The 22488-nt window shown below is 43.7% G+C and overlaps 1 protein-coding gene across 5 annotated transcripts in view; it reads left to right on the plus strand.

Moving 5' to 3' along the window:
- DNAJC5B (DnaJ heat shock protein family (Hsp40) member C5 beta) overlaps window positions 1–22488 on the plus strand; it is a 116593-nt gene that overhangs the window by 32274 nt on the left and 61831 nt on the right. For 2 of the 5 annotated variants that reach the window (XM_066264670.1, XM_066264667.1), the window contains exon 1: window positions 7708–7831. The exons of the other annotated variants lie outside the window; for them this stretch is intronic. The gene's annotated coding sequence lies outside the window, so the exon portion shown is untranslated. Of the gene's footprint in view, window positions 1–7707; window positions 7832–22488 lie in introns of those variants that run through there. 5 annotated transcript variants of the gene reach the window in all.

A 22488-nucleotide genomic window follows, 5' to 3' on the forward strand; every position in this document is an offset into this window, starting at 1 on the left:
ATATGTGCCACAGTCAATGCATGAGATGATTTTTTCGGTTTTATATGAACACATTTTTAACATTTGTAATAGTTACATTTTTGTGAGTAATTGCAAAAATAGAGCTGGTACAGCAGATCTGTAATTTTATGGATACTACTGCTTGCAACAAGGTAAAGAAAGTAGCAGCTGCTTGCAACAAGGTAAAGAAAGTAGCGCTGTGGTAATCAGCCTTATAAGGAATGTGAGGATTAAAGTGAGCCTCAGGCCTGCCTGTGAACATCTCAGATAACTTCTGGGAACTGCTGAGTGGTGCCCAACCCTATCAGACTCAGTGTTCCCTTTCAACAACAAAGTTATTTTTTTAAGATTTTATTTATTTATTTATTTAGAGAGGAAAAAGAGAGAGAAAAAACCATTTATAGCAAAATATTGTTCCTATTCCGTGATGATTCCCTTAGGAGGAGAATTCACAGATGTGGAATTGTCCCGAAGAAGGGCAAAGGTTAAATTATTTTAAAGTTTGAAGTTATTGTTTATTAACCATTTCTTTTAAGTTTTTATGATGACATGTAAGAGGTCAGTAACGTGGTATTTATGACCCATGGAAATAATTTCTCCTTTGTTACTCAAAGGTTTGCTTAACGCAATTGCCTTCGAGTATGTTCTGAAACCAGATAATTCCTCCTATCCCAGAGAAGCCCCGTGTTGGGGAAAATGCATGGTGGGAAGACCTGGTCTGTTGTTAATGTTAACCTTTGTGCTTAATTAGCTTTTGATCATGTGCAAGTCACAACCCCTCTAAGCTATAATTTTCTCACACATAAAATTGTACAAAAAAATACAATTTACCTCACTGAGCTGTGATGATTAGATGACATGATATATGTAAATATGGCTTGTAAATGCTAAAGCATGATATAAGTGTTAGTTGTTGGCATTATAAAAGTGCAATATGTATTCCCCTCGAGAGATTCCAAAGCACAATTCCCTGGCTTGTCGGATACAGGCCATCTCATGCAATGCGGTTATTTTTTTAAATAGCCTATGGGGAAGTGTTTAGAAAAAGTAAAGGTTATGAAAGAAGAAAGAACTAAATTCCAGTGACAGTATTTCTTTGCTAATTGTCCCTTCCCATTCCCTCCTCAACAAACAGTAGAACCTGATATGCTACTGCAGTCAACACTAATCCTGGGCTTTTAAGCTTTGTTCCTTACTGTTAAATCTCATTGAAAACATTGGTTATGCAGAAGTCACATTACTTGTTAATCTAGATTTGGGGCCCTGGCTGGTTGGTTCAGTGGTAGAGTGTCGGTCTGGTGTGCAGAAGTCCTGGGTTCGATTCCTGGCCAGGGCACACAGGAGAAGCACCCATCTGCTTCTCCACCCCTCCCCCTCTCCTTCCTCTCTGTCTCTCTCTTTCCCTCCCGCAGCCGAGGCTCCATTGCAGCAAAGTTTGCCCGGGCGCTGAGGATGGCTCTGTGGCCTCTGCCTCAGGCGCTAGAATGGCTCTGATTACGGCAGAGCAATGCCCCAAGATGGGCAGAGCATTGCCCCTTGGTGGGCATACTGGGTGGATCCCGGTCAGGCGCATGAGGGAGTCTGTCTGACTGCCTCCCTGTTTCCAACTTTGGAAAAATACAAAAAAAAAAAAAAATAGAATTGGTCTTATCACTCAAAATTTCTGACTTTGGGCTAGGACCAGAGTTAGCGATTCCTGCCACCTACAGATTGTTGGAAAAAGTAATGATCTTCACTGAAACTGTTATCTTGCAATTCCTATCATGCAAATTATTTGACTAATCTCTTGATGTAGGTGGATTCATGTAGAAATCATCTCATCAGCTGCCTACCAGAAAACACTTTTAACAACAAAATCCAGAGGCAGAGCCCAGCATGAGTGTACTATGCTCAAGAAGGGCCCTAACACTAGGGTACCAGGATTGTAGATTTAGCTCTGCCACTTAACCACCTGGAGCTCCAATTTCCTCATCTATAAAATGAGGAGGTTAGACTAGACTCTGGTCAATAGGTCCCCACAGTAAGAGTCTAGAACTCTGTAGGTCAGAGTAGAAATTAGGAGACTGCCTTTCCACCCCCCGCCATGAACAGAAGAGGAGTACAGCAACTAGAGGGGCTCACTTGGGCCTTTGGGAGGAGCAGAGACTATGCTTTGTGACATCACAATATCTAGCCCAGGCTCAACCTGGCTACTGAGAAGGTAACAGGAGGTTCAGCTATTGATATATTAGACGTGGGACTCTACCTGACAGAATTAAAAGGAATCAGCCAGCCATGCTTCCAGTTCAGGTACGTGCCATTTGCTAATCTTGGAACAGAAATAGCTGGTACCTAAAGGAACAGGAGGAGAGGACCACAAAAGGAGTGTCTCCAGGCTTAGGAATAACAATAGAAGCACAAAGACTATGCACCAGATACTTAAGGCAGGGGTTCTCAAAGTGTGTGCCAAGGCACACTGGTGCACCCTAGAAGATTTCCAGGTGCGCTCTATGGTATTCCAGAGAATTATGTGCCTGTTGGGGACCAAAAAACCAACAGGGTTTTTGGAGTTTAGATTTTTGGGGGACAGAGGTGTGGGGAATTGGCTGTAAGCTGACAGTCTGCCCAACCCCCCACCTCATTGCCTGGTTAGGTTGCAAAAGGCTCTTAAGCTGTGGTGCTGGACTGTTTACACTATCCCCCATGTTCCCCAGAAAGACTGGAGGCAAGTTTCTTCTATTCTCTGTTTGGTGTAAATTTAAGATGATATGTATGGTGGGGTTTTCTGCACTCAACACAATTAAGAGTAAAAAGAGAGGAATTCTTCAATGTATTGATGAAGAAATGAGTGCTTGCCTTTCAAATATATGCCCAAACATTGAAGAAATTGCTAGGATACATCAGGCTCATGTTTCTCATAAACATAAGAATAAAAAGTCTTACAATAGCGAAGATCTGGAAACAGCCCAAGTGTCCATCAGAGGATGAGTGGATTAAAAAGCTTTGGTACATATATACTATGAAATACTACTCAGCCATAAGAAATGATGACATCGGATCATTTACAATAACATGGATGGACCTTGATAACATTATACGGAGTGAAATAAGTAAATCAGAAAAAACTAAGAACTATATGAATCCATACATAGATGGGACATAAAAATGAGACTCAGAGACATGAACAAGAATGTGATGGCAACAGGGGTGGGGGCTGGGGGGAGGGAGGATGGGGCGAGGAAGGAGAGGGGGGTGGGGGAGGGGAGGGGCACAAAGAAAACCAGATAGAAGGTGACAGAAGACAATTTGACTTTGGGGGAGGGGTATACAGCACAATCAAATGTCAAAATCTGGAGATGTTTTCTCTCAACATATGTACCCTGATTTATCAATGTCATTGCATTAAATTTAATAATAAAAAAAATACACTGAAAAAAAAAAGAATGAAAAATCTTAACATATTTGCGCGGGACCTGCCAAATTTACTAAATCTTACTAAAAATGTATCTATATATGATTATAAAAAGATAACTTTTTTGTTATTTTTTTATTTTTTAACCCCTTTTTTATGAATTCTAAAAAGCATAACTCACAAAATGTAACATAAAAATGTTTTTTAATGTCAGAATAAATTTAATTTTGTCATATTTATTTTGTTTAATTACCATAAAAGCATGCTTGGATTTTATATTTTTTTCTTTAATATTTGACTTAATTATTATAACATATTTCTCAGAAATTTGTATATAGTGTGCCTACAATTATTTGTAGGATTTTAAATGTGCCCCAACTTCAAAAAGTTTGAGAACCACTGACTTAAGAGGAAAGTAAACTTTCCAAATAAGCAGACCGAAGGTCAGAGGCAGTCCTGCCAGAAACCGAGCCAGGGCACATTCTCCCAACAGCACGTCCTCCCAACTGCCTGACTTACTGTCATGAAGCCAGGCCACAAGGACATTGTTAAGACTGTTGTCCCTTCACTGTCCTCTCCCCAACCACCGGGAAAATGATAAAGGCACAGGCACCTCAAGAGATCAGTGTAAAATTGCTTTCTAACGTAGTCCACATTTGTTGCCTAGTGATGTTTATTTCTTTATCTATATGATTTTCTTTTAAGAACTTCTCCCCAGAATGACAGAGAATAAACTAAACAAAAAATAAATTAAAGTAGTATTTTAATAGAAGATAGTATCAAAAAATACAAACAAAAGTAATAAAAGAAGGAAACAAAACTTATTGAGTTAGCAACCAAGATTGATTCTAAAGTCTGGTTTTGAAATTTCAAGGTTTAAAAGGCAAAAGGCCACCACCTCTGAACAGCAAAGGATAGGGCCTTATAGTTGAGAAGTAAGTGAAACAGTTCAGTGGGAGTCCTCCTCTAAGGAATTCACACCAGTGAAATCATCGCTGGGTCTTAGTTCTGTTTTCTTTACCTTGCCTTGGGGTTTTGGCTTCTAAAGTATTTGTTTCTTCCTGGAGTTTGGGGCCCCAAGAGGCTCTGACAGCAAATAGCTGTTCTGTTTACCAACTGGGCGGAGCACGGGGTGGTTGCCAGGCCCTGACTCATCTCCACTGGCCTCCCTCCGGGTCTTAGCACCCTGGACCCCAGGGCTGAGTACAGGACTGCTCAGGAAGCAAGCTGAGATTCCCTTGCAAGATCCCAGTTTACTGCCACGCTTTCTCAGTGGAAGCAGCAGTCCAGTGTTCTGGCAGGTATATTAGTTACCTCGCAGCAACAGACAAGGGAGGGGAGATCCAATCTCCATCCACAGAATAGTCTTAGCACCTTTTGACCTCTAGCACATCAGGAATACAGATCTCAGGAGTAAAGCCAACACTCTCACTCTGTGAAAGTAGCAATAACCCAAAGCATGTAAGTAAACCCAGAGGTCCAGATAAAACAAAAAATGTGCTTGCACATTAACTCTAGCATACATTGAACTTCCATCTAGAAAAGCTTCTGTAGTTTTCACAATTAGATTATGATCCCACTTCTCATGGCCTTGAAAATTAAAACCTTATTGGTCCAGTTTTTAGACTTTGTTCATTTTATAGTCATTAAAAACTAACTTTAGGTTTACTGTAAAATCATAAAATACAAAATGTCCTTACACATTTACATTTATATTTATTGACTATAATGTTCTCTGACCATTGTGTTAGTCATGTCTTACAGAAGTTGAGAGTGGGAGGGGGACTAAGGGATCATCCATTCTGATGTCCTCATTTCCAGAAGAGGCACCAGCACAGACAGGGTGAGTGTCCTGACAGGTCACTGGCAAAGCTAGTGCTGGCTGGGAGACTAAAGCTTAAGTCCTCTCACTCTTAGCAGCTTGGTGGCCTCTCCAATTCTCCCTGCCCCTAACTTATACTGCATGAAGTTACTGGTTCATATTTGAGCTATTTTAATTTACAAGTCAGAATATTCTAAGATGAAGAAATCTCACTTTGTTACCTTGGTGTGGTCACTGGTAAATTCAGATACTCTATGTAGGTGACACTATTCACCAAAGCTCTCCTAGTCTTCACAGTTCCAAATTAAACAAATCTCTGTCAAGGTCAAGAAAAGGCACTCAAGACCCCATCCACAGGCTGACATAACGATAAAATAAACCCAGAGAGGAGGGTGAGGGAGTTATATTTAGTGGGACACTTGAATCTATGTAAACATAATAAATTAAAATTAAAAAAATTATGACACACACACACACACACACAGAAAATAAATCCAGAGAAATTGACAGTCTACTATGACTTGAGGCCTGAATAGAAGTAGTCCATTAGAAAAAAAAAAGCACTTAAACAATGAATAAGCTTTTGCTTTGTAACAAATAAACAGACTTCCTCTGGCCTTGCCTTTTCTGGTTTGGTAGTTCCCCTTGTTTGTGCATATGTGTGCGCATATTTTGTGATAGCACTGTGTGTACTTTGTAAATGTAAACACTTCATCTGGTGGGTGTGGGGCCATGATACCATCCATGGTAACTGACCTAACCTATTACTTAATATGTGTCCTATATGAGCCTTCCCTGATTTATTCTATGAATTAATATTTTATTTGGAATTAACTTGATAATTTAGGGCCTGCCTTAGACATACTTAGGGTTCGTTTTATATAGAACTATGTATGTCTTGCATCTCCAGTTAATCTGTAAGTATAAGCTTGGGTACTCCCTGGATACAAATGCTGAAGAGCTTACTCTGGGTGAATTCATTGCAAGTATATTAAAATCAGCCTAAAGTCCCCAAATATGAAAAAAAAGAAATGAAATGAAGAATCATTGAATATAGCCTAATCACAGTGGATAGAGTGTCTTCCTGGGATGCTGGGGTCCCAGGTTCAAAACCCCAACATTGCTGGCTTGAGCACAGACTTATCTTGCTTGATTGCAGATTTGCTTGCTTGAGCGTAGGATCATTAACATGATCCCAGAGGTCACTAGTTTGAGCCCAAAGGTCACTGACTTGAATCCAAGTTCGCTGGCTTGAACCCTAAGGTTGTTTGCTTCAGTGAGGGGTCACTGGCTTGGCTTGAGTCCCCCGGTCAAGAAACATATGAGACACAATCAATGAACAACTAAAGTGATGCAACTATGAATTGATGCTTCTCATCTCTCTCCCTTTCTGTCTCTCCCTCTCTCTCTTAAAAAAAAAATCATTGAATATAAGTATAGACCTTATTTTTATTATTTTAATTTTATTTATTTGAAAGAGGCAGGGAGAGAGAGACAGAGAGACAGGAACATTAAGCTGTTCTTGTACGTGACCTGACCAAGGATCAAACCAGCAACCTCTGCAATTCTGGATGAGGCTCCAACCAACCAAACTATCTGGCCAGAACTTAATTTTTTTTAAATTTATTGATTGATTTTTTATTTAGAGAGACAGAGAAAGGAAGGGAGAGAGAGGGGAGGGGGAAGGAAAGCATTCCTTTGTTGTTCCACTCAGTTGTGTATTCACTGGTTGCTTCCCATGTGTGCCCTGACCGGGGATTGAACCTGCAATCTTGTCATTTCCGGATGATGCTCTAACCAACTGAGCTAACTAGTGAAGGCCATAGACTTTATTTTTATACCAAATATCTGACAAGTATTTTGTAGGCAACTACAGTATTTTTTTAACCAACTGAAAAGTGTATATTCTGTAAGAATCTTCCATATATTTCTGGTTTTCCACGCAGATTGTCTTTAATAAAAGAGAATTATGAAATGACTATCAACAGGAAAGAACATTCCATCACGGCATAGGGTTTAAACAGGGCTGTGGCAATATCTTTCAGCTTCCATATTAATTTCAAAAGTTGTGTAATCTACTGAGTAATTTTGCACATACACTACAGCATAAAACTGCAGGGAAAAGCTGATTGTAAAAACACAGAGGGGTAAAATGAGCTTTAGTTTCAGATTCTTCATTGTGGTTTTTGAATTCTTAAATCTCTCCAGTAAACTGAAACACAGGTATGCAAGTGAACTTTTGAAATATTTTCTGTCAAATTATTCGATAAGATGCATCTTGACAAGCCTTATTTGACAGCTCTGAAAGAACAAAAGTAAAAAAAAAAAAATAGCTACCTCTTCAGAGATCCTGAGATATTTGATTCTTTCTCTTGCTGCCACCGCCTGGGGTGTCTTGGCATCTGGCCACACCTGGATCTCTGACACATACAGGACACTCCTCTTCATCCCAGCCCAGCCTCCATGCCCAGTCTCCTAAGAATTGTGCAATGAGGCCTTTGTAACCCGAGGCCTGTGAAGTCTGCAAAGGAATGTGACCCAGAGCCAACATGCAACCAGGGCTGAGAAGGAGCTCTCCTGCTGTTTACCCTGTGCCTGGGGAACCTCCGAGGGAAGAGGTATGTGCTCAAAGGAACAGGAATCCAGCCCTCGGCAGGAGTGTGAAGCAAACACTAGTGCCTTTTCCCTTTGTCTTTGCTTACTTCCAGAGGCATGCTTCATGCTGCTCCTAAGAGTAGACTCAGATCTACTCTTGAGCCACTTTCTCCCCTCTTCCTAACTGCACTCCCTTTTGAAAGCAGTCATAGGCCCCATTCTTTCAATGTCCCTGTACAGTGTGAAGGGTGATCCAAATGGTAGGTTCCATGTTAAATAGTGATGTTGATGACAGAATGTCAGAAACTGGTGGCAGAACAGCTGGAGAGATGTTTGTAGGCCTATTGGTACTTGACAACTGACAACACAAAATCAGCTTCTTATCACTTCACCCACCTCCCCCACCAGACATCATGACATGTGTATAGTCTGGCTACTGGCAATACTAGGGGTTGTCCCACCTCTTCTACCGGGGAATTATGCCCAAACATCATGATGGCCACACAAGTGGACCTCTAACTAAAAGAAAGAACTAAAAAGGAATGAAAGACTTCACCCTCAGTCTTGGCATTTGAGCAGAGTTTAAGTACAACTGAGTCTAATTAACTGTGAATGACAAGTTCTTGATTTTATTTTACCAATATTGCTTATAAACAAAAAGTAGTCCCAGGCAAACATTTTTTTAGACAGTTGAGAAGACAACTCACTTGACAATTAGAATGCCAGTGGTCTCCTGTCAAGTATATTTTAAAATGCAAAGTCATTACTATTAGAAGAGGGGGAAAGCACTTTTTATGTCAGAATAGGTTCCTTTGTATGTTAGGAACTGATACCATCTTGCTTCTCTAACCAACATACTACCTCTTGTTGTACCCTGTTCTTTCAAAGAGGTTATTGTCCTTTTTTCTGTTGCCCCCAAGTGAATTCAATGTCTGTTTCAATCCCATTTATATTCTTTGAAAACATAATATGTACCACACATTGTGGCAATAACAAAATGAAATGTTTGACGTAAATTGGACTCTTTGAGAATTAAGAATTTAGTTAGGAAGACAAGGAAGACAAGAAAGACAGCTGTGAAGAGTTCAAAGCAAAAAGGAACTGCACAACTGTGTGAAAGATGTCTGCACCATGGATTTCACAGTATCCCAGGGCTCAGTGCAGGGCAGAGGCAAAATTGTCTTGAGTGCTCCGGTTGCTCATGGTGGCAGAATTGGGACTTGGGAGGAATCTTGAAAGAAGAGAACCAGAACAGTGACTAGCACCAGCTTGGGGAGATAAAAAAACATTTTGGCCCTGGCTCAACAGGTCCTTTCCCACTCACATATCTCAGCTCCCCCCCTGCCTTTACACCTCCTTCTTTGCATGCAAGGCAAACAATTCACATGGCTTCCCTGGGATATGGAAAACAGGAGTCATGGAAACATGCCACACCAGGAAGGACGAGGCCAACTCTAACAGGTGGTTTCTGGGAAAGGCCCAGCATGCCGTTACCAGGATTGTGTCTGATTTTAATTATGGACTTAGGCTTCCTGATCTGATACCCTAAAGTCAACGCGTTCCACACCTAATTAATTATCTTCCTCTAAACCTGCTCCTCTCTTGCAGTTCCCATCTCAGCGAACTATCTCACCATATTCCCAGTATTCTAGCTAGAATCATGAATCCTCTCTGACGTCTGGCCTCTCCTCTGCATTTGGTCCGCAAGCCCTGGAGGTTTTATCTCTGTCTCGCTTTTGAATGCATCACTCCCTGTCAGCTCTGCCTGCTGCGGCCAGGGCCAAGCTCTCACCTCCGCAGCTGCATTCCCCCGCACTCTGTGGGTCACATCTTTCTAAAATAAACACTAGAGGTCGTCTCTCACCAGTTCCGAAACAGTTCAAGGCTTCCCATTGTTTGAAAAATGAGGACTGAACTCCTAATATTGGTTTTTGAGTTCTTTCACCTTCTCTAGCTTTGCTTGGCCACTCCTCCCCTCTGCCAATCATTCTTCCAGACCTCCCTGCGCTTACAGCCCAGATGGGCCCCCTCGGCCTGCCCAGCACTTTCTTGCCTCTATGGTCATAATCATGCAGTTCTGTTTTGAGAGTTGAATTTCTGAATGATTCTTTCACGATGGGGAGACAGCTTTCCTCCTCCATTATTTTGGATTTTCTCATGATTCTTCTTCTTTTTTTTTTTTTAAAGAATTTTTTTTTTAATTTTTAAAATTCATTTTAGAGAGGAGAGGGAGAGAGAGAGAGAGAGAGAGAGAGAGAGAGAGAGACAGGAGAGACAGAGAGAGAAGGGGGGAGGAGCTGGAAGCATCAACTCCCATATGTGCCTTGACCAGGCAAGCCCAGGGTTTCGAACTGGCGACCTCAGCATTTCCAGGTCGACGCTTTATTCACTGCGCCACCACAGGTCAGGCTCATGATTCTTCTTATTATTTATGATCCTTTAGGCTGAAGAAGTGAGCCATGTGGGATTGGAAGAGCAGTAGAAGAATAGCATGTGCAAAGAGTTAGAGGAAAGATAGTGTGTCGAAGGAACCAAACTGTCTACAGAGAGGAAGGAACTGGGAAGAGATGGCACTGGAGAAAGAGGGAGAGGCTGGCCCTGCGAACAAGTTGGGATTTTAGCTTAAGGTTAGTGGGCAGTTTTAAAGTATTCCACGCAAGGGCACGACAGGGTACTGTTTGCATTTTAAGAGATTGTTGAGTATGGAGAACAGATGGGAATGGAGAAGGACATTAGGAGGTGGGCAGGGTAAACCAAGGAGATGGTACACTTGGTCTAAGGTGGTGGCAGGAGGAAGAACTGAAGGCAGTGGACCTGAGAAAGCTTTAGAATGGAGACTTGATTCCCCCTGGTTGACCCACCAGGCATGGATCGAGCAGAGAAGAAATAAAGAAAGCCGGATTTCGGCGGGGTCCAGAAATGATACTCTACTGGATGCCATACCACTTCTGCTCATGCCCGCTAAGGGAACTGGACTTAGACCTGCTCATGCCCGCTAAGGGAGCTGGACTTAGACCTGCTCATGCCCGCTAAGGGAACTGGACTTAGACCTGCTCATGCCCGCTAAGGGAGCTGGACTTAGACCTGCTCATGCCCGCTAAGGGAACTGGACTTAGACCTGCTCATGCCCGCTAAGGGAACTGGACTTAGACCTGCTCATGCCCGCTAAGGGAACTGGACTTAGACCTGCTCATGCCCGCTAAGGGAAATGGACTTAGACCTGCTCATGCCCGCTAAGGGAACTGGACTTAGACCTGCTCATGCCCGCTAAGGGAGCTGGACTTAGACCTGCTCAGGCCCGCTAAAATGCAAAATCAGCTCATGTAGATTTACTTAATTCTCTGATATCTACAATGGATACACACAGATAGTTATCTCACAAGCCTTCTATAGATAAACATTTGGTCAAACGTGGTTTTAAAGTGTTCTTGCCTGTCTTTATTCTTGTCCACCATCTCCAGCTCCTGATGTGCTTGCTGCTCTAAACCACTCAGGCTCTCACCCTGGGTCACTTTCTCCTTTAACCTTTTCACACAGGTTCTTTTTCAAATCAGAAGTAGGAGAACTCCCTCTGCAGACACAAGAATTTTGTGCATCTTCCACTTTGGAGCCACCTGTGATGATAGCGTCTATTAGGCATATCAGATTCATATTTCTTAAACAAGAAATCAACCAATCTTTCCTCTAAATTTTTGAAAGTGGGCCCTGGCCAGTTTGCTCAGTGGCTAGAGCATTGGCCCGGCTTGTAGACATCCCAGGTTCGATCCCCAGTCAGGGCACACATGAGAAGTGACCATCTGCTTCTCTTCTCCTCCCTGTCCTCCTTCTTTCTTTCTTCTCCTCCCATAGCCAGTGGCTTGATCGGTTCTAGTATTGTCCCTTGGCACTGAGAATAGCTTGGTTGGTCCAAGCATCAACCCCAGATAGGGGTTGACAGGTGGATCCTGGTTGGGGTGCATGGGGGAGACTGTCTATCTTTCCTCCTCTCACTTAAAAAAAATTGTGAAATGTGCTTTGAATGTGCTGTACTTATCCAGCCACACCAAGGGTATTATAAATTCTAAAAATGTCATAGCCCCACTGATGATCAGTGACTAGTTCTTTGTGAGTCAGAACTAAGCTCAAATTTTTCTTACTTCTCTGAATTGAAACTTTCAATAAGGCTGATTGAGAGCTCCTCAGACACTTTGCTTTTAGGGGACATGTCAGTTGAAACAGGGCCTGAATCTCATTCATCTGTTTAAGTCCCCAAGGTACCTAGGTGTTCAGTAGACCATAGTGAATAAACATCTGCTCCTATAAGTATGGTTCCTAATAGTCTTCCTACTATTTTTTTCTAAGAATTATTGGGCATTTTATTCTCCATTGTCTTTCATTGTATAAATTCTTTCTCCTTCAACTCAGATTTTATTTGGAAGCCTTTATTAGAAGATAAATATCCTGCCTGCCAGATCATTGCCTTGGCATCAAAAGCTTTATGGCATTCCTTGCAGGGTGTCTGTTGTCTGATAGCCAGGGTCATCTCCAGAAAACCAAATCATGTCCTTTGACACCATCCCAAGCTAGCTGTCTGCTTCCTTCATTTTCTTTTCTCAAAGTCTGCACAAGAAGATATAATCCCTAGAGCCCTATGTCCTTTTTCCCACCTGGAACAAAGTTGTTGAATACATAGTTTCTTCTCACTGCATCTTTCCTCTCCTTAGCAACCATTTTAAGGCCCCTCATGCCATCAGGAAGTAGTACATCTCCAGACTGACTGATAGACTTGCTCTGTCCTCCTACCCCATGCCTGGGAGAGGAGTAAGTTCATGTTATACTCTGATGTCCATAGAGTCAGAAAATCACCTAATGATGCATTTCTCAGAATGTATCCCCATTGGTAAGTGGTACTTGACTGCACGTGTAGGAGGGTTGACCTTTTTGTTTTATTTAGGTCCTCAACTGGTTAGATGGAGTCTGCCCACTGAGGGAGGGCAATTTGCTTTACTCACTCTACTGAGCTGAATGTTAATCTCACCTCAAAACACTCTTCCAGTTTAATCAAATAGTGATGCACCCAATGTCCAGTCAAGTTGACATATAAAATTAACTATCACTATGGACATGGACAACAATGTGGTGATTGTGGTGGTGGGAGGGGGGATGGAGGAGAGTATGGGAGGATAAACAGTGGCGGACAAAAACCCGAGTTCGGGGTGGTGAACACACAATGTGATGTACAGAGATATGTTGTAGAATTGGGCCACTGAAACCTGTATAATTATGTTAACTGGAATCACCCCAATAAATTCAATTAAAAATAAAAGAAAACAAAAAGAAATTATCTACTTACTATGTCACCAGCAGGCTTAATAATGATCTCTAATCACCACAAAGACCCATGTGGAAAGCAGATTTATTTCCATTTTCTCAGTAGATATTTATTTAACAAGTTTTTGTCTATTTTAGAGATGAAGAAATTTAGGTTCAAAGAGTTGAAGTGACTTGTCTAAGGTGGCACAGCTAGTAAAGGTCAGAGCCAGTATTCCACTCTAGGTTTAAATGACTTCATCTTGTTCTGTTAACCTGTTGGGGCCACTGCCCCCCTGCCCTGGTGCTGCTTTCCCCACGGGTCCTGAGGCTCCATGCTCGAGGTGGGGGAGGTCTGAAGGCATTGTCTGTTGGTCAAAGCTGAAGGGCAGCAGTCAGAAGGGGGCTCAAATTTTTGTCCTCACCTGTCTGAACATGTCAGACTTGAGTGCAACTTAGAGCTACGAGGAAGGCTCTGCTTTCCCCTGCCTTTGAGCCACCCTTTACTGAAAGCTATGTGCTGTGCTTTGCATAGATAATATCACTTAATGTTCACAATGACCCTGTATTTTTCCTACCACCCCGCTCTGGTATGGGAGGGAGAGGATGACAGAGTCACCATGAGCTGCCAAAGGCGAGTACTATGAGATATCTCTCTTAAACCACTGTCCTCCGAGGCACCAAGAGCACCCTACATTTCCTTAAATGCCCTGATGGGCCAGTCCAAACCTGCTCAGTCCCTCCTCCAAATCTGCCCATAAAGCCAGTTTAAAATGTGCATGAATCAATAATTCTGCAGGTGTGTGCTGCCTGCTGATTCACCCATAGAACAGGCCTGGGCTTTCCCTTTACTCAGTTTGCTCCTCGTGCCTGACATGTCACTGCTCCTCACTATCCATCCCACTAACACTTTAAGGAAATGTTGTCCAGTTGAAAACTTAATGTCAGTCCCTGATCATTCCTGTTTAGAGAGAGTCCTGTTACCCTCTCCCTACAGCAGTCTCTGGGATGCTCCCCGAGAGTCCCTTTGTGTCAATATAAGCTGAGTTAGCTTCAGCCACAGCAAACCTTTGTCTTCAAGAAGAAGAATCTGAGGCTCAGGAGGGTGTGTCTTACTCAAGTTCACACTTAAAAGCCAAGTCATCCATCTCCCAGCCCAGCGCTTCTGGTGTACCTATAGATCCCGATTCTGGTGGGGTGGGGCTTCAGGTTCAACCCAGTGGAGACAGGCCGAAGAGCAGCATGTCTCCAAGGCAGCGTTTCAGGGGCTGACTGTACCAGATGACGAGGGAGGCAGCACCTCTTTCACATGTCTGCCTCTCCCCCCACACAGTGAGGTACAGTGATGTTGGTGCAGCACAAAGCAAAGCACTGGTAGAGAAATCAGGACAGGAAGTCATGGCTTAGTAACAGGAGCAGCTTCTCTTTGGCTTCACCAAAAGGCCCAGGAAAGAGCAGAGATTCCTATCTGTCTGGAATTGCAGCGAGTGACTCACCGTGGCTCCCATTCCCAATGGAAGTGGCTTTGGCTTATATCATGTATTTACATAAAGCTCGCCTGTAAGTCTACATGGTGTCCTTGGACAAAGCATCCACTTTATTGTTTGACCTGAGATTCCTGGAAATGGGAAATCTGTTCCTACTCTGGCTCTACCCACCCAGTGGGTTCCCCCATGGCACCTTTGTGCCATGGTATGCATTTGGGCTCTGTGGCCTGATATCTCTAGGTCAGACCCCTGGTTTGGCTCCCTCCATCTCCTCCTCAGTGTTGTCTTCAGAGCCTGTGAACCAAGGGATAGGAGCTGAGGGTGAATGGCCTTATTTCAGCCAAGGCTCTGAGAACGCTGTCTCAGATAAACTTTTACACAAGGAAACAGTCATTGGGGGTAACTTTCAAAAGAAAGGAAAATAAAACTGCTTAATGCTTTCAAGATCATTCTACCTTTTAATTTTTTAAACAGAAAGGGTAAATGATCTTCAGGTGCTTTGAGAGCAATAGGATCATTGTTGAGAAGGTAGTATTCCGGAGGTAGATACAGAATTTGAAAGACACCCGGAGACGCAGGTGCTAGTCCTGGCTTCCAAGGACTCGCTGGTGTCCGTGGACAAAGCATCCACTTTTTGCTTGACCTGAGATTTCTGGAATTGAGAGATCTACGTTTCCTCCCAGGCTCCGTTAATAACTGTCTGATGTTGACATGAAACTCCTCTGAGTTTCAGCTTCTTGATTTGTAAAGTGGGAATAATAACATTTTCCCTGCCTACCTGTCGCAACTGATGTGTAGGCCAAATGGGCCTACTGTGAAAACCCATAGTTAACAATAGAGTGCTCTGTTTTTCCTGTTCTGTAGGACCTGATGTCTTTTGCTGGAAGTGAGGCACAAGACTGAGAGTGGGGAGCATGGTATAAGGACCAAGGTCCTCCTGGGACACACAGAAGGGTGTGAGACTAGGTGGCAGCTGGACTGGAGACCATGGGTCTGTGGTGTCAACCTTTACCTCACTGGTAGATGAGCAGTTTGATGTTGGCAGGGGTGGTGGAAGGAATCAGGGTACTGACCAGGGAACAGTTACAATGGTGATGCTGGAGTCTAAGCTCAACAGGGAAAGAGTTGGATAAAGGGACACAGATGATGGGTATAAGGCTGGAGCTGAAGGTTTGAGAGCTGGAAGATTTGTAGGTGTTGGAGTAGGACAAGGAGCTGCGAGGGGAAGATGCTGGCTGGGAGTTGAAGAGCCCAGGTCGGTGAAGGACTTGGGGTGAAGACAGTGAGAGCTGAGTGCCAAGGCAAGTTACCAGACCTGGGGCAGTTGTGAGGAGGATGAGAAACTCGTGGATAGAGGGAGCTCAAAAGGGAAGGGGTTTGTGGAATGTCTGGAAGGGCTGAGTGGAAAATGATGTAGATGCTGCTTCAGGGTAGGGGGTGGGGACAGAGAGGTCTGGTGGCATGCTAAGATTTAACATTTAGCCTGACCTGTGGTGGCGCAGTGGGATAAAGTGTCGACCTTGCACACTGAGGTCGCCGGTTCGAAACCTTGGGCTTGCCTGGTCAAGGCACATATGGGAGTTGATGCTTCCTGCTCCTCCCCCTTCTCTCTCTCTCTGTCTCTCTCTCTCACTCCTCTCTCTCTAAAAAAAAATCAATAAATAAAAAATATTAAAAAAAACATTAAAAAAAAGATTTAACATTTAATAAGAATTATACAAAAATAAGTCCTTTTACACATAGATGACCAATAGTTGTAGGGGCATCTTGGCCTCAATATGCAAATACGATATATAAAAATTATAATGGATAATCCCTTTTAGCCATTGATCTTTTTAATATAATAGGTCCAATGGCATGCTATAGCCAGTTAGTATGAGTGGTCACAAATTGTTAAACTTTCTGGCATTTTGCAAGCTACGTGCCATGCTGTTAGCTTGAAACAGACCTGGGAAGGAGTAGGAACACCAGGAAGATCTGCAAACATCACAAACTAGGGCTTTTTCCCCCCTGGAAATTTGGTTGTTAAATATTTCCTCACACACCACTGAACAGGTCTAGAAATAAATTCCAAATCTGCCCAACTCCACAGTCCTGTGGTGTGTTTAACTGTGTCACTAAAAGGTATATTCTAACCCCTCATACCTGGGAATGTGGCCTTATTTGGAAATAGGATCTCTGCAGATGTAATTGAAATGTAAGTTAAGATGAGATTGCAATTCAGTAGTGTGGGTGGGCCCTTCATCCTGTGTGACCAGTGTCTCTGTAAGAGGAGGAGACACAGAGACACACACACACAGAGGAGAAGGCCATGTGAAGACGCAGACACGGGGGAGTGCCATGGTGATGGAGCAGAGCTGAGGTGCACCACGATGGCCAGCAACACCAGAAGCCAAGAGGAAGTTGTGAAACAGACTGTCCCCGGAGCCGCCAGAGGAACCAACCTTGCTGACACCTTCATTTCAGACTTCAACCCCCAGAACTGAGAGAGAATATACTTCAGTCATCCTAAGTCACCCAGTTAGTGCTAAGCTGTTACAGCAGTGCTAGGAAACTCATACCCTGTCATGCCAGTGTCGAGTTTGGGTGCAAGGCAAGTAGAAGATCCCCAACATGAACCGCAAAGGGAGGTCCCTGGTCCCTGTACTGTGGCTCCATAGGGGGACCTTCCCTCCCACCTCCTCTAGCATGTATTTTCTGTACCATTGTATGGCCCTTCTTGTAGGCAGCCTTGTGTTGTGAGTTATGCTTTTATTTCTATTTTTTTTTTTTTTTTTCATTTTTCTGAAGCTGGAAACAGGGAGAGACAGTCAGACAGACTCCCGTATGCGCCCGACCGGGATCCACCCGGCACGCCCACCAGGGGCAACGCTCTGCCCACCAGGGGGCGATGCTCTGCCCATCCTGGGCGTCGCCATGTTGCGACCAGAGCCACTCTAGCGCCTGGGGCAGAGGCCACAGAGCCATCCCCAGCGCCCGGGCCATCTTTGCTCCAATGGAGCCTTGGCTGCAGGAGGGGAAGAGAGAGACAGAGAGGAGAGCGCAGCGGAGGGGTGGAGAAGCAAATGGGCGCTTCTCCTGTGTGCCCTGGCTGGGAATCGAACCCGGGTCCTCCACACGCTAGGCCGACGCTCTACCGCTGAGCCAACTGGCCAGGGCGAGTTATGCTTTTAAATTGCCTCCTCTTCTAGGTGGTCACCGAGGTTGTAAACTCAGCTGCCTCATGGGTCAACGCTGCTGAGTGTGATGCCAGGGGAATAATTTCAGAATGTGTCTGCCTTTAAATAGACACTTTCCCCACCTTGCTGGCCAACAACAACCTGACTAGGACCTGTCATTGTGGGACCTGTGCAATGTGCCCAGAGAGAAGGGACATCTTTTGGCCTGTGCCACCCTCAATAGCAGCGCCCGACATTTATAACTGTCTGTGGATGTGCTTCCTACATCTGTTGGGTCTTCTGTCCTCACAGCTAATGAGTAATGAGTGAATGGGTGGGAGATCTCAGAGTTCAACAATTGTCTCAAAGTTTCTCTCTTCAGATAGAAGTTTCAAAACAGGTTTTTGTAAGGTTATAATTTATATCCCCCAACTGACTTGACACTATTGCAAAACTTCAATTTCAGAAGAATGCAACAAAGGGGTGGTGCCCCTTCTAGGCATGGCTTGCCCCACCCCGAATTTTCTGTGAGTGTTTTCCTTGGTAATTCTTGGAATCTCAGGTGACAGAGAGGGAGAGGCGTCAGGGATACTGGAGGGTGATTTGGGGTCAGGAATATTTCAAAGCTGAAACTCCTGTTTACAGTTCATTTCTTTTTGAACACCAGAGGGCGATGCGTTCATACTCAATAGCTTGTCTACCTTGCTTTAGGAACCAGTTGTTACTTACATATTTATTTGTGAAAGAACAAATGCTGAATTGAATATTTGTTTATTTGACTATATATTTTGCTCAGACTTCTAAGAAAACGACAGAAAAGGCTTTTGAAACTACTTAGATGTCTCACCCCTCGGGCCTGGGGCCAGGAGACCCACAGATAGGTGCTGGGCAGGGTTACAGCTTCCTCTGTGGGGAAGCACTTGCCACTCACCCTCCCACCCCATCCTGAGACTGTCTCCTTCTGGTCAGCTCTATGGGAAGGTTTGGACTGTGTTCTAGGTAAGAGCTACCTTGTGTAAGGAACCAGCTTGTTACTTCCAGGGCCATTTTAAATTGTTTCCATGAGATTGTTCTACTTAGTATGTGGAAGTGAGACCGGCCGTGAGTGAATAAAGAATGTTGAGAGATTGCAGAGGTCCTGGTGGTTACTGGCTCTAATGATGGTGGCCAGCTGACTAGTCTGTGTGTCTGTGGTCTTGGACTGGCTCTCACCCATGCCCTCTGATAGTGAGGGTGGTTTGGCAGAATGTTCATCATTTCTGGAGCAATAGGGAAACTGTGTACAGCTCATAGAAGAGTCGGAAGGAGCAGGAGCAGAGAAGCTGGGAATGTCTATGGGAGTCTTGACTGTGGTGATGAGGGCCCTGGGACGGGGAGACTGGACTGACACCTAGGGGAGGGCTCAGCTTTGGAGCTTTGAGGCCTGTGGAGAGGTTGAGTGCCTAGGTAGGCAGCAGGGAGGGGACACGCCAGCATCAGAGCCCATCTAATTTTGCACATCTAGAACCCATGGATGTGTGTGTCCAGCTGTAGAAGAATCTGTGTCCAATTACACGACTCATTCAGAAAGTGGCTTGTCCACCTTCCTCCCCTGGGAGAGGTAGATCAGTGTTAGCCATTCAGCTCTGGGAACCATCCCGTGACATTCAGCAGAGAGCAAGACTGTTTTTTACCAATGTTGTCAGTAACAAATCACCACTTACTGCATGATAGAAAAAGGCCTTGAAGAATGAAAGCTCTGCTAATGCAGTGATTGCTGTTTAGTGGGCCCCAGCTGTTCAACTGAGGGTGAAATCTGACAAAATGAGGGAGAATGTATATCTATAATAGGGAGCACAAGGTCACTGTCATTCTGACAAGTAAGTTAAAATGTACCACTGAGAAGGTCCACTCTGGACACTAGAAATTGGGGTAGGGCCATGATCTGTGTGCTGGGTGGGCCCAGAGGCAGAGAGAGGGCTGCCCTGCTGCCTCAGTCTGTGACAACTACTGTAGTTCAAATCAGCCTTTTTATTCAACAAGGATATAAAAGAGCAGGATTTGGAAGCAGAACACTTAGACTGAACAGCAATGGCAGTTTTTTACCCCCCATTATCCAAGTTCATGGTTGGGGGAAGTCACATGACCACACATAGCCAGTTATCTTTTTCTTAAAATGGGCTAGTATCAAATAATGTATACAGGTGAAAACACTTAGAAAATCACCAAGTGTGGCCCTGGCCGGTTGGCTCAGCGGTAGAGCGTTGGCCTGGCGTGCAGGGGACCCCGGTTCGATTCCTGGCCAGGGCGCATAGGAGAAGCGCCCATTTGCTTCTCCACCCCCACCCCCTCCTTCCTCTCTGTCTCTCTCTTCCCCTCCCGCAGCCAAGGCTCCATTGGAGCAAAGATGGCCCGGGCGCTGGGGATGGCTCCTTGGCCTCTGCCCCAGGCACTAGAGTGGCTCTGGTCGCGACAGAGCATCGCCCCCTGGTGGGCAGAGCATCGCCCCTGGTGGGCGTGCTGGGTGGATCCCAGTCGGGCGCATGCGGGAGTCTGTCTGACTGTCTTTCCCCATTTCCAGCTTCAGAAAAATACAAAAAAAAAAAAAAAAAAAGAAAGAAAGAAAATCACCAAGTGTGATATAAGTGCAGTTATTAATCTCTAGAGGGCATCCTTAGCATTTCCTTTTCCTTCTCTTTCAAATATACTACTCACAAAAATTAGAGGATATTTGAAAATGAATATGAAGCTATAAAATATCCCCTAATTTTTGTGAACAGTGTATTTGTCTGTTCCCTTGGCCCTGTGAAGTGTCATTTTAAAAGGGGCTCAATTTGAGTTAAGGTAAAGATATATTTTTAGTCCAGTTCTACTACCACTTAAAAGACAAATAAAAAGGAGTGAGAATTATTTTGGTCCCTATAGTCTGCGGGCTGATTAACCACATTCAAATAACAATTTGCAGAAAACCACTGTTTATATTGGAAACACTATTGAAAAGAACTTTTGTCTTGAGCAAAAGTTTTGTTTTATTTTTAGCTAATTAAGAGACATCTTGGGCTAATATGAAAAGGGGAAAACTACTGGCAAAATCAAGGATCAAGGTTTTGTTTATAGACATCTTTCAAGTAACCATTTCTGTTGGAACCAAGCCTCCTTGGTTTATGACAGCCATTGCTTACTGTGAGTAGGCAACAAGGTGTTCAAATTTCACATCTGTGAAATACATATTACGTTTCCTAGCAGGGGACAAGATTCAGTCAATATTTTATCAGTAACAGGTCTCAGAGTCAAGCTTTACTTAACCAAATAGATATTGCCCTTGACACTGAACTACATGTTGGGCCTCATTAATGAATGTGTTTATTGTTAGTTCCCTGTTTAAAACCAATACTCCATTTATTTTCTCGAGCTTTAACACATATACCATCTGGCTCAGTCACAGATTGATAAGCAAGGGAATATAGCAGGCAGCAGTTCCCTGGAATTAGACTGCAACTCCTGAAGCAGAGCTCTCTAATGTACTCTAAACTCACTGCACTGTCAAGACTCCCATTGGCTTTCCCAAGTGCTCTACTTCTGTTCCTTCCAGACTCTTTCATGAGCTGAACACAGCTTTCCTTATTGCTCCTGAAGCCAAGAACATTCTGCCAGACTGTCCTCACTATCAGAAGGTATATATTCCTTTTCTGTAAAATCAGGATATGAAAGTACCAACACTATATTTTTGTAGGATTTCAATGAGGTAATCTAGTTAACATATTAGTTACTGTTATCACCATCATCGCCACCTCTGATATTCCTCATAGCCCCCAGTATAGTGCCCTGCACGTGACAACAGGGGAGCAATCACCATTCACAGTATACTATTCACTGCTGAATTATAGCTTGGGATGAAATCTATCAGGATAGCACTTTCAAATTCTTAAAGCACTTCTATCACACCCTGTTCTGATTTGGGGCAGGGTGGGGTAGGCAAGGAGAGAGTAACTATTTAACAATTGCTCAAATCCCAATTCTAGAGAACAATTGTAGATCTGTATTTATAAAGGTTCCTAGTATTATTCTTGGCCCACTGTACTAGATATTTGACAAAGGTTCTGAGAGATGAAAAGAGTTCCTAATTTATTGTTGTTGTACAGAAAAGGCACACAGGCTGAGCGTGACTTGCCTAGAGTCAAGAAACAGGCATGTTGTTTTAGGATATTCCTTCTTGAGTTAAACTATGAGAAGCCAAGTTTATTTTGTGTTTAGTCACATGGAAGCCATTATCTTCAGTAAATGTTTCCTTAGGATGCCTAGGCAATGGAAAATTCCCCCAGAGGGCTGCTAGGTCGACAGGTGTTTTCCATGTTACTTAACTGAAGAGCTCTCCACTCCTCAGATCCAGTGAATAAGGGAAGTGGTTAACAGTGGCTTTCTACCTAGGGAGCTTTTTAGAACCACCCGAGTCTAAAAGTTGTCTGAGCCTGGCCCCACTTTGCAAGATTTTGCTTTGGGATAACTATGAGAGATCTTGCTTTGGGGATAATCTGGGTGGGGCCAAGCATCTGTGTTCTTATGATCTTTTCAAGTAATTCTAAGATTTCCCATCTAGTTCTTCCCCCTTAACCTTCTGTGATTCTGTTTCCTCCGTATTTAGCAATTTAGGCACATTAAAATTCCATCCCCCTTTTTTTGTTTTTGTTTTGTTTTTTACAGTGACAGAGAGAGGAACTGAGAGAGATGAGAAGCATCAATCATTAGTTTTTCATTGCGACACCTTAG

This window comes from Saccopteryx bilineata, chromosome 3, assembly GCF_036850765.1.
Source record: "Saccopteryx bilineata isolate mSacBil1 chromosome 3, mSacBil1_pri_phased_curated, whole genome shotgun sequence".
Lineage (NCBI taxonomy): Eukaryota > Metazoa > Chordata > Mammalia > Chiroptera > Emballonuridae > Saccopteryx > Saccopteryx bilineata.